Source organism: Pyrgilauda ruficollis, unplaced genomic scaffold, assembly GCF_017590135.1.
Source record: "Pyrgilauda ruficollis isolate IOZ18807 unplaced genomic scaffold, ASM1759013v1 scaffold43, whole genome shotgun sequence".
In the NCBI taxonomy this organism is placed as follows: domain Eukaryota; kingdom Metazoa; phylum Chordata; class Aves; order Passeriformes; family Passeridae; genus Pyrgilauda; species Pyrgilauda ruficollis.
The window spans coordinates 4,927,232-4,937,391 of record NW_024525823.1 but is presented as its reverse complement, the minus strand read 5'-3'; positions in this window follow the sequence as shown (position 1 = coordinate 4,937,391).

Below are 10,160 nucleotides of genomic sequence, written 5' to 3'. Positions count from 1 at the left end.
AAAGGTTCGATATATTTGAGAAAATATTATTTAAATGAGTGTATTTCACTGGTATTCTTTTCTGTACGATTCAGTACAAGATATGATCTCTTCATAATAAAATTCAAAGGATCTTGTTTTATAAAAAAAATAATTTTTTGTTTTTTTTTTCATTGAACAGAAGAGTCAACACTATTAACAGAAATTCATTTGAGGGTATGACTCCACTGCCTTCTCTTCAGCAGCTACAAAGCAATATCCATTCTGACTTCTTTTCTGGAAATTGATTTAGGCTTAATGGTGTCAAGGCTTGGGATATTTGGGATGGATTTTTTCCCCCTTGTCAATAACTTCACAATCACTCCTGCTTTCTTAATGTATAGTAACACTTAGCTTAAAAGAAGTGTTTTAGCATTCTTGATTTATCTTTCTTATCTTTTGCACCTGTTCACACTAGGTTTATGCTTTGAATATCTTTTCTAAATTACAGGTTGTTACAGTGATAAAAATGGTGTGAGATAGCTGTGAAGTTTTCTATCTCTATCATCAGTTGTATTTGGAATTGACATGCATATTTTTCTGTCCCTGACAGCTTCCTTGCCTGATGTTCTGAGACTTTTCAGTATCAATAGATTCAAGTTCATGGGCATTCTGGGGATGGTGGCATACATATAACCATACTAAACAATCCTGTTATTTAAGACTAATCAAAGTATTTTGTGACAGCCAGCTCTGCAGTTTTATATCAGTATTGATTTTGTGCATTTTCAGTATAGCAGGCTGCCAGTCATTAACTTTTGTAAACAAATACAACTCAGCAGCACATTGCTTCACAGTTTCAGGACTTGTTTGATCTAAATAGTGCTGCAGTTGGTTTAATTATGAAGAATCTTCACTGTTCTTCTTTATTGAAACGAGAAAATCTGAAATGTCATCTGATTTTCCTCTCAGTGATATAAATATTTTTCTTTTTTCTAGTTGTTTATTGGCTAGTAAGTAAATGTTGATGGGGATGCTGTGACATAACTTTGTAAAAACAGGCTGATAATCGGAAGAAATTTAGTTTCCTTAATCAAGAATTGTATCTGTTTAGATTCCCAGTCCCATCTGTTTCTATCTACACACTATTATCACAGCTCCTGAACACCCTCCTTACTTTGCATACTGGGACATACAGGCAAAGATATCAAGGTGTGGATACGTGTTTAACAGCACCTCACAGAAGAGCTCCAGATGGCAACACCCAAAGGCTATCACAGATCACAGAAAATTCTCAGTCGAAAAAGACCCACAAGGGCCATCAAGTCCGGCTCTGAAGTGAATGGCTTATAGGGTGATTGGAACCCAAAATCTTGGGGTTATCAGCAGGTTATCAGCACTGGACCCCTTGGCACTCCATGGCTTGGTAATGAATAGTTGCTTAAGATGCAAGTAGCATTCACACACATATAAATCATTAAAGGCTTTTGAGGTGGATTATTTGTTCTTTTTTGATAAGACTTATCCACCCCCAGCCTGTTGAAAAATATGAAGGTTAATTGTAATGTTGATGGATTTGGGTAGAATTTCCTGCTGTCTTCTGTGTTCTCCACAATTAATTAGCTTTGAAACTGAGTAAGAGGTAGTACTAATCCGTAAACACTGTCAGGGTATCTGAAAAATATGAAGAATAGAGACCTATTAATACTTCCTTCAGAGAACAACTGACATACCTTCAACATAAATAATGAAAGCCTATAAGTAATATCAGACACGTTTTTCATCAGTTCAGCTGGAATTAGTCTGTGCAAAGCCAGCAATGAAGAGAAATTCTTAAGGATGAGAGCAGAGCTAATAGAACTGGTTTAGCTAGTAGAAAAATATAAATTCTAGAGAATGTGCATTTGACCTCCATTAAAAAAAAGAGATGCAAAACAATAATAAGGTACAGAAGGAAGCCCAGTGTTTAGAATTAAGAGAAGTGTTCTTAGTTAGCTCATGACAGACTGATTTCCAGCCTCCTGCTGCAAATCCTCCAGTAGAACATGAAAGCCAGGATATGTGATTGTAATGCATTCTAAGTAATATAAGAAAGATATTGAAAATGTTGCCTAATATATTTCACAAGCCCACAAAACATACAGTAACATTGTGTGATTCCAGAGACCACTTCCTGCCAGTGATATTTTCTACCTTTGATTTATAAAGCAGGTCAGAATTATAGTTTATTTTTTATTAAAACTGGCCAGATTGATAATTAAGCCAGATTTATATAAAAGGTACTAATACAGTCTTTAAAGTTTTTTACTTTTTGTGAAGCCATAGAGCATTTAAAGATTACTTTTTATTGTTTAAATTTTGGTGATGTATATGGCTTTCTTCTTATTTGGTTGTTTGGTTTTGAAGTGTCTTTCTACCATAAAGTATGTTTCTGTGCCTTAAATGTCTTCCAGAAACGTTCTCTCTAAACTCAGGTAAAGAAGAACAAAAATGGAATGATAGACATTGGGAAGCAAGATTTTAGAAAAGAAGTCAGCATGAGCTAATATGAGATAATAAACAGTTAAAGAATAATTTTCTGTCAAAAATTAAGTATTCATCAAATGATTAGCTGTAATAAAAGCTAAGAAGAAAGTAAGATGGTCAGATTACTTGAAGAACAAAATTACTACTGTTCCATAGGTGTTTTGTGACATATTTGTTAGTAGAGATCCTACAATTCCTATCATTATTTGTTAGGAATTATTAACCAAAATTAGACCATGTGGAGATACAATCTTAGTTTAAGTATTTATTCCCCTATATTACATTTTTCCCTTCCAGTCCACTTTGTTTTGTTTACTGAATTTTTAATTAATTCTTTTGTTTGTATTATCATTGTATTAAAAAAAAAACAACAACATATTATTGACCTCTTTTGTTCAAATTCAAATTTTAAAGAATAATTTTAGATATTTATTTTCTTGCATTTAATTAAAAAAACTTATTTCTGTTATTAAATGTATTATTATATAGACTGATTTCTATCAAAAATATATCTTTATTAATGTGATACATGCCACACATTTTCCAATGCCTCAAAAACCCCACATTTCTGAAAATATTCACCTTGTATTATGAAACATCTGTTAAATTAATTTTCTTACATGGAAGAGAAGACACCAGTGAAGGACTTTATGAGTAAACCAAGAGCAACTTTTTTCTCTTCTGTCAGGAATACAAGGATTCACTTTTTTTTTTTTCTTTGTAGCATGCCAAAAAAGAAGGTCTTTACTCAGGCTTTCTGGCTTCTGAGAGAAAATTGACTATTACATTAATGCATAGAGAAGGACTTTGTTATGTGCAGGGGTCTGAGAGGTTTTTTTTTTAATGTAGTGTTCTAGCTCTTTTCACAGTGGAAGAGCAAAAAATGCCCAAATCAGATAATTTTACAATAAGATCTGGGGCTTTTGTGATATATGGCTGTTCAGCTCTTTCACTTCAGAGGTGAAATCAGAAATTATAATTCTCTTCAGGGATAAGAAGACCAATACCTGTGTGGGGTAGGACAGTAACACAGACTTCAGATTAGAGCAGGGGGAATTCAATTTTTCTCTCCAACAGTGGCAAAATTAATTCAGTTCTACTAGTCAGCATTACTAAGTGTCCCATAGCTAAATGAGTGTTTGCCTTGAATGTTCAGCCTTCATCCTTAAGGATGATTTATGTGGTTTAGGGGGGAAAGGGAAGACTGAGCCTTACCAAGACTCTTGTGAGCCTTACCAAGACCTTTGAGCTTATCTTTTGACATCTTTACCACTGCATATGACAGCATGTGGGAAAAACTTCAGACACAATTTGTGCATTAAAAGACAAATCATCTAAAAAATATACTAAAATTAGTTGAGATATTTAGTGAAGTGAATAAAAAGTATTCTATTTGTTTATTTATCTCATTTTTATCATAATTCTTATTTTATTTTTCTATTCTCTAGGAAAATGTTTCAATTGATCAGTAGAGTTCACATCCAACTTCATTATGCTTTTGTGCTCCAGACTTAGATACTCCCAGCAGTTACTTTAGGTCACTTCCTACTAAGGAATGGAGGAAATATAATTGGGGTCATCAGACATTTTGTATCTTGTTACTCTGTTACTTTTGTTATTATGTATTCTCCAGGTCTTTCACATAGACACTGACTGATCATTTTTGAATTCCATCTAATCCTCATACTTTTTTTTTCATTCCTCTAGTGTCCTCCTTTTCTGAGTTTATAACAAAAGGTCTTGACAACTTGTAATCATTTGCATTTGCATCCTTGTAATGTCCAATCTCGAGCTCCACACTCAATGTAAATGAAAGGCTGCAGTAGTGCTGTATTAGTAGTGTAGAAATAAACTCTCCTCAGCATTTTATAAGAATTCCCCCCTATGCGCATGCCCTTTTCTTTTTTTCCCCTATGTTTATTTATTTTCACAGAACACAGGACTGCTTTCATCATGTGTTTGTATTCCTTTTTAAAACTGACCTGTTTTGGGTCATCCCAGACACACCACTGCTTACTAGTTTCTTTCAGGATCATACTATAAGTCTTCCCTGCTTTTGATACAGGCATAGTAGGGCACTTAGGCTCTCAACAAATGCTGTGTTGTATCTCTTGACTTCACTGCGTATGGCTAAAGGCAGATGAGAGGAGAAGCACCACTGATCACTGTTCATGGAATGCAGTTATGGGAAGCCCATTCAGCTGTTTCATGGAATGCAGTTATGGGAAGGTCATTCAGCTGCTGAAGCTGTATACAGGCTGTAGAGAATCTGTTTAAGGAATTTCCCCATAGATATTAATGACCTGCCAAGGAACTTAAGAGGAGAGAGGAGAGGACACACAAATGAACAGAAAGTTTGAGTTTGCTTCCAAAAAATGTTGTCAAGAAATTATTTGTGGGAAGAAATGAGCAGAAAATTCAAAGCGAATAGTTCACTGCTGAATTCACTCTTCTGGTTTCTCTTTCTGCATGCAGCCTTTTATCTTATAATGTGAAACCATTACTTGCCGATTTTTTAGTTGTTCAATTTGTTCTCAGTATATTGTAGCATATTTTATTGTACTCAATTGAGATGTGATTTGTGTTACAATAGTTGACATCACTTGTCATTGTTAATCATAGGTGTTTAGAATAGGCACAAACCAAAGAAGCCATGAGCTTTAATACTTTTGTCACTACACATATTTAAGCAAATTCATATTTAGGCACAATAGAGGAATGCTGGAGAATTTCTTCTTATGCAAAAACATTTTGATCACTGGGTAACGACTAGATCACTGTATGACACTGGTTAGGTAAACTGTATACCTGCATTCACTCAGATATTGTAAATCTGCATTTTTTGATATTAGATATAAAGACTAGGATTCATATCAGATAGATTCAGGTTTTCTAAAGAAGCTAAGGAAATAGTCTGAGCTACTCCTTTATGTTATTTCTATCATGAATGGAGAGAAAAAACTATCTCAAAGATATTAGGCCCCTATCTTACCACAGGATCAACAGCTCTCTTAAAACTGCAATTAATTTCCATTAAAGGAAGTCTAAACAAAAACTGACATTTAAAGCATGAACTCCTGTTCAGTTCTTTGAATTTTGTTTCAGGTGACCCACTTCTTACAAAGCACAGAATTGGCCTATATAAATTAATTGTTTATGAATGGTTCAGAAGCTTTACATTAGTGTTTTTACGGTACTCACTTTAAAATTTCAGAGATTTCACACATCAAAGGTGCTATGATTTCCTGAAAGACAGGGAGTGCTGAGGAAGAAGAGTTGAAAGTAGACACAGTCTGTTCAGTAAAGAACATGATGGCTCAGGTACATCAAATTAGCTACACTAGCCGGAACTAGTGTGGAAAATAGATCTTTCTTAAGGTAAATGCGGCATTTCTGGAGTGACATTTATTGGTTCTTTTCAGGATTTTTATTTTGGTTTGGTTTAGTTTTGTTTTTGTCGAATATGGTGAACTAAACTATAAATGGCTTTTACCTATTTGAAAGAGCAACTGGCTGATAAACAGATACTTAGCTGCAGATTTAAATCAAGAGAGAACATTGAAAAAACAGAACAGGAGATTCAGGAGTGATATGTAGCTTCAAGAATTTCCAAAAGGCTCTTTTAAAACTGATAACCAATAACATTTTCTTTGATTGTTTACCTGCTATCATGCTGCTTGTGGAAACAGTGGTGTCCTGTGATACTCTATAAAAACTGCAGCAACATAAGCGATTTGAAATTACTTACATCTAGAAAAGTGATATTTTATATATATATAAATACACACACACACACATACATATATATATATATATATATGAGTATTTTTTTAATATAGTTGAACAGTTTTGTGGTCACTAATATGTATTCTTGTACTTTTGAATAAATATGTGAGCAACATAAAGTGAAATTTAAATAGTGAACAAATTATAATTTGTATTTGTATTTAGATTCAGGACATGCACAAGCATAATACATAACTATCAAAACCAATGTTTTCTAATTACCCAGGAGTCCAGAGTGGACTGTTTACTTAATTTACTTTTAATCACTTTATTTTGGATTTTCTCAGCTGTATATGCAAATGACATACACAATGTCACCTCTGTTATAGATGTGGGTGAAAGAAGGAAAACTATTAATTGATCTTTGGGCAAAATTGATTCTCCCAAAGCAGTAGGCTTTGAGTCTATACTGAGAAATAAAATGAAACTAAGTGCCAGTTCTCAGTCTTGTAGTTGTCACATGAAGAAACGAATAGTAAAAAACAAGGTGAATTCTTTTAATTATGGTTATACAATTGTGAAATAAATAGAGAACCTGGAGTTTGATTAAATAAAATATACAACTAGACTGAATACATTTAAAATAAGAAAATATCTACAATAATAAAAATTCACCTTTCCGAAATATTACAGTTAGGACAGGTAAATGAAAATAAAATTTCTTGCCAACATACAACAGATCCATATTATCAGAAACAAAAGGATTCATCTGGTTTGTGATTCTGGAAATAATTACCCAAATACAGAAGAAGTGGTTTATGTAAATATAATAATTATATTTATTCTAGAAATTTAGTGGGTTTTCAAAAAAAAACCCCTACTTTATTTCTTTCATTTTGAAAAGAAAAAGTCTAACTCATTTTACAGCAAGAAATTCTTGCTTTGTGTAGGAATGTGTTTTCAGTTTGCACAACACAGACCTAACTGATCCTGAACTTCTTTGGGGTAAGTGCTGTTTAATTTTGTGGTTTAATTGCTGTTCTTTCTAGACAGTACTGTTCAATTTTTTTCCGTTAAATTTGCATTTGAAGGACATTTTATATAAATCAGGATAAATTGCTGAATCATGGACTTTTCTGGTGATAAAATTAGTTATGATGAAAAATACAATAATCAATTACTTTTATTATTGTGATGTAATTATAACTAAGAAGTCCCCAGCATATCTAGAAATGTCAAATTCAGATAATTATCTTCTTTTGAGACACTTAGACACGATCAGCTAGAATGAAATTACATGACGGCTTTAATTATTCTAAAATGATTTCTTCATTACAGCTCTGTATGCACTTTACTTTTTTTACCTCATTTTGTTATTTTTAGAAGCTAAAGCCAACAATAACAATAAAGTGATATAGTGATTATAAATTGTTGTTCATATATTTTAGCTGAACGTAGCCTGACAGAGGGTAGTAACAGCAACCTAACTGAAATAATGCAAAAAAATATTTATTAGGCTGTAATGAGAAGGTTTAGATGAGCCAAGATTAGTAATCTCTGTTTTCATAATTGATGGGGATTTAGAGTTAGTAAACAACCAAACCATGCCCAAATGCTTATAAGGATATTTAATTATCTTCACACATATTTCAGCTCAGGTTACCCATCATGAAAAAAATTAACACTTTTCTTAAAAGGAAAAATTACTTAGCCTACAAGTTGACCAGATTTAATATTTAACTGTTAAGAAACAGAAAAACAACTTCATAATCTACTAATTACTTAACATAGATTCGAGTACGTCAGCTGGACTTTGAAATATGCTAAGATATATATATCAGAAACAAAAAAATGATGCATACCATTGGATGGAGAAACCCTGCTGATAAGGTTTTGGGGGTTGGAGAAATTAGAAAATTTTATAACGTTAGTCTGAGCAGACTGGTCTGCAAGAAAAAGGACGGTGCAGCTCAGGTGGTGGATAGCTGGCAAAAAGCCCTGTCATTTTACCTAATGTTACCAAAATCACAACCTGTAGATCATATTCAGCAGCACTTGGAACACATCAGGAGACTGGACTAAAACAAGCTTAATTGCAAATGCTGAAATGACTGTGATTTTGCTAAGGAATTGTGTTTTATACATATGAATGCTTGTAGATGTGTTTGTGCATTTCTCTGTGAATGTGTGTGTGTGTGTGTGTGTGTGTGACTGTGTCTGGTCAGACGGAAATATGACAGCTTAAGCACCATGAATTAGTCTCTGAACTGTCCTGTGAATTGTGGCTTTGGCATGTCTATAATAAAGGAGATACTTTAATTTCAACAACCTGCTTAGCTGCATAAGTTTTTTTTTTCTTTTTCTTTCAATAGGAAAATGAAAGCCTTATTGGTAGAAGAAGGAAAAAAAAAAAAACAAACTGAGGATTTTCAGGTATCTCAGCATGCTTGTTTACTTCAGTGATTTCAAGGTGATAAAATGAGTTGCTTGATGTAGACCTTACTTAGCGTAGATTGTATAACCATAACTTTTTTTCTTTATTTGCAAAAATGAAAAGGTAATATTTTATTGACTGTTGTAAATAAATGTATTAAAAAGGACAGACATCAAGATAACCATTAAGTAGGAATCTGATGAAATTTATCCCCTCAGACCAATCAAGGTGTTTTGTAACCTAAAAAATATCACATGGTTACAAACAGCTACACTTTCAAATGAAAAGTCAGGCTGTTCCATATTCTGCCAAAGTTATGGTATGGCAAATGGCTGATCTTTTAATAAATTAGGATCTTTTGGAAACCTTCCAAATACAGAAAATACAATCAATTTGGATAGCAGAGAAAAAGCATTTCTAAACATGTTAGACCCTTATGCAAGCAAACAGAAATGGGAAAATAGAAAAGCAGAAGGACTGTGAATTACTGTATGTAAGAATTCCATATGTCTTAATCTAGTTCTGGAATATGTACATTTTCATGAAAAACCTATTGCAGGAAATGAGTTCCTTTGAGAATTTTGAACTCAGGTGAGTGCAACAATGAAGTTAACCTCAAATTGAACATGTAGAAAAAGCAGGAGGACAAGACTAAAACATTTTGGTAGAAAAGTTATTAAGTCACACACCTTCCTTTGCTGCACTGATGGGTTTTTTTCCCATTTTTTAAATTATTAGATGCCCCTATTTCCTAGAACTAGGAAACCTAGAAAAGTGTACTAGAAAGGTGACAAGTGAGTATAAAGTGTAGAATGTACAATTGGATACATGGTGGTGACAAATATTTTACTTTTCTGAAAAAATGCATGTCTTTTTCCACTGCAATACAATATCTATGTCAGTGACCACAGCAGTCATTGTTTGCCTTACCTGACATCCTCTTCTAAGAAATCAGGGGCACTCTGAGAGGCCTGAGAATAAACCTCATGAAGTTCAACAAGTCCAAGTGTAAAGTCCTGCTCCTTGGTGGGGGCAATCTACAAAATCAGCACAGTCTGGGGGGTGAATTGATTGAGATCAGCCATGCAAAGGACTTTGAGATATTGGTAGACAAAAAATTAGGTATGAGACTGTGTGCTTGCAGCACAAAATACCACCTCTGTCCTGGGCTGCATCAAAAGCAGTGTGACCAGCAGGCTGATGGAAAGGATTCTGTCCCTCTAGCTCACTCTTGAGACCTGGAGTGCTGCATCTGGCTCTGGGGCCCCAGTATGAAAGGATGTGGATCTGTTAGAATGGGTCCAGAGGAATGTCACACAAAAATACATCAGGGAGTTGCAAACACTTCTACAAAGAAAGCCTGAGCGAGTTGGAGTTGTGAGAAGAGAAGGCTTTGGGAAGGTTTATTTCAGACTTTTAGTACCCATGGGGGGCTTATAAGAAAGATGGGAATTTTCTACCAAGGTCTAGAGTAATATGATAAGGTTTTAAACTCAGAGACATAGATTTATACTAC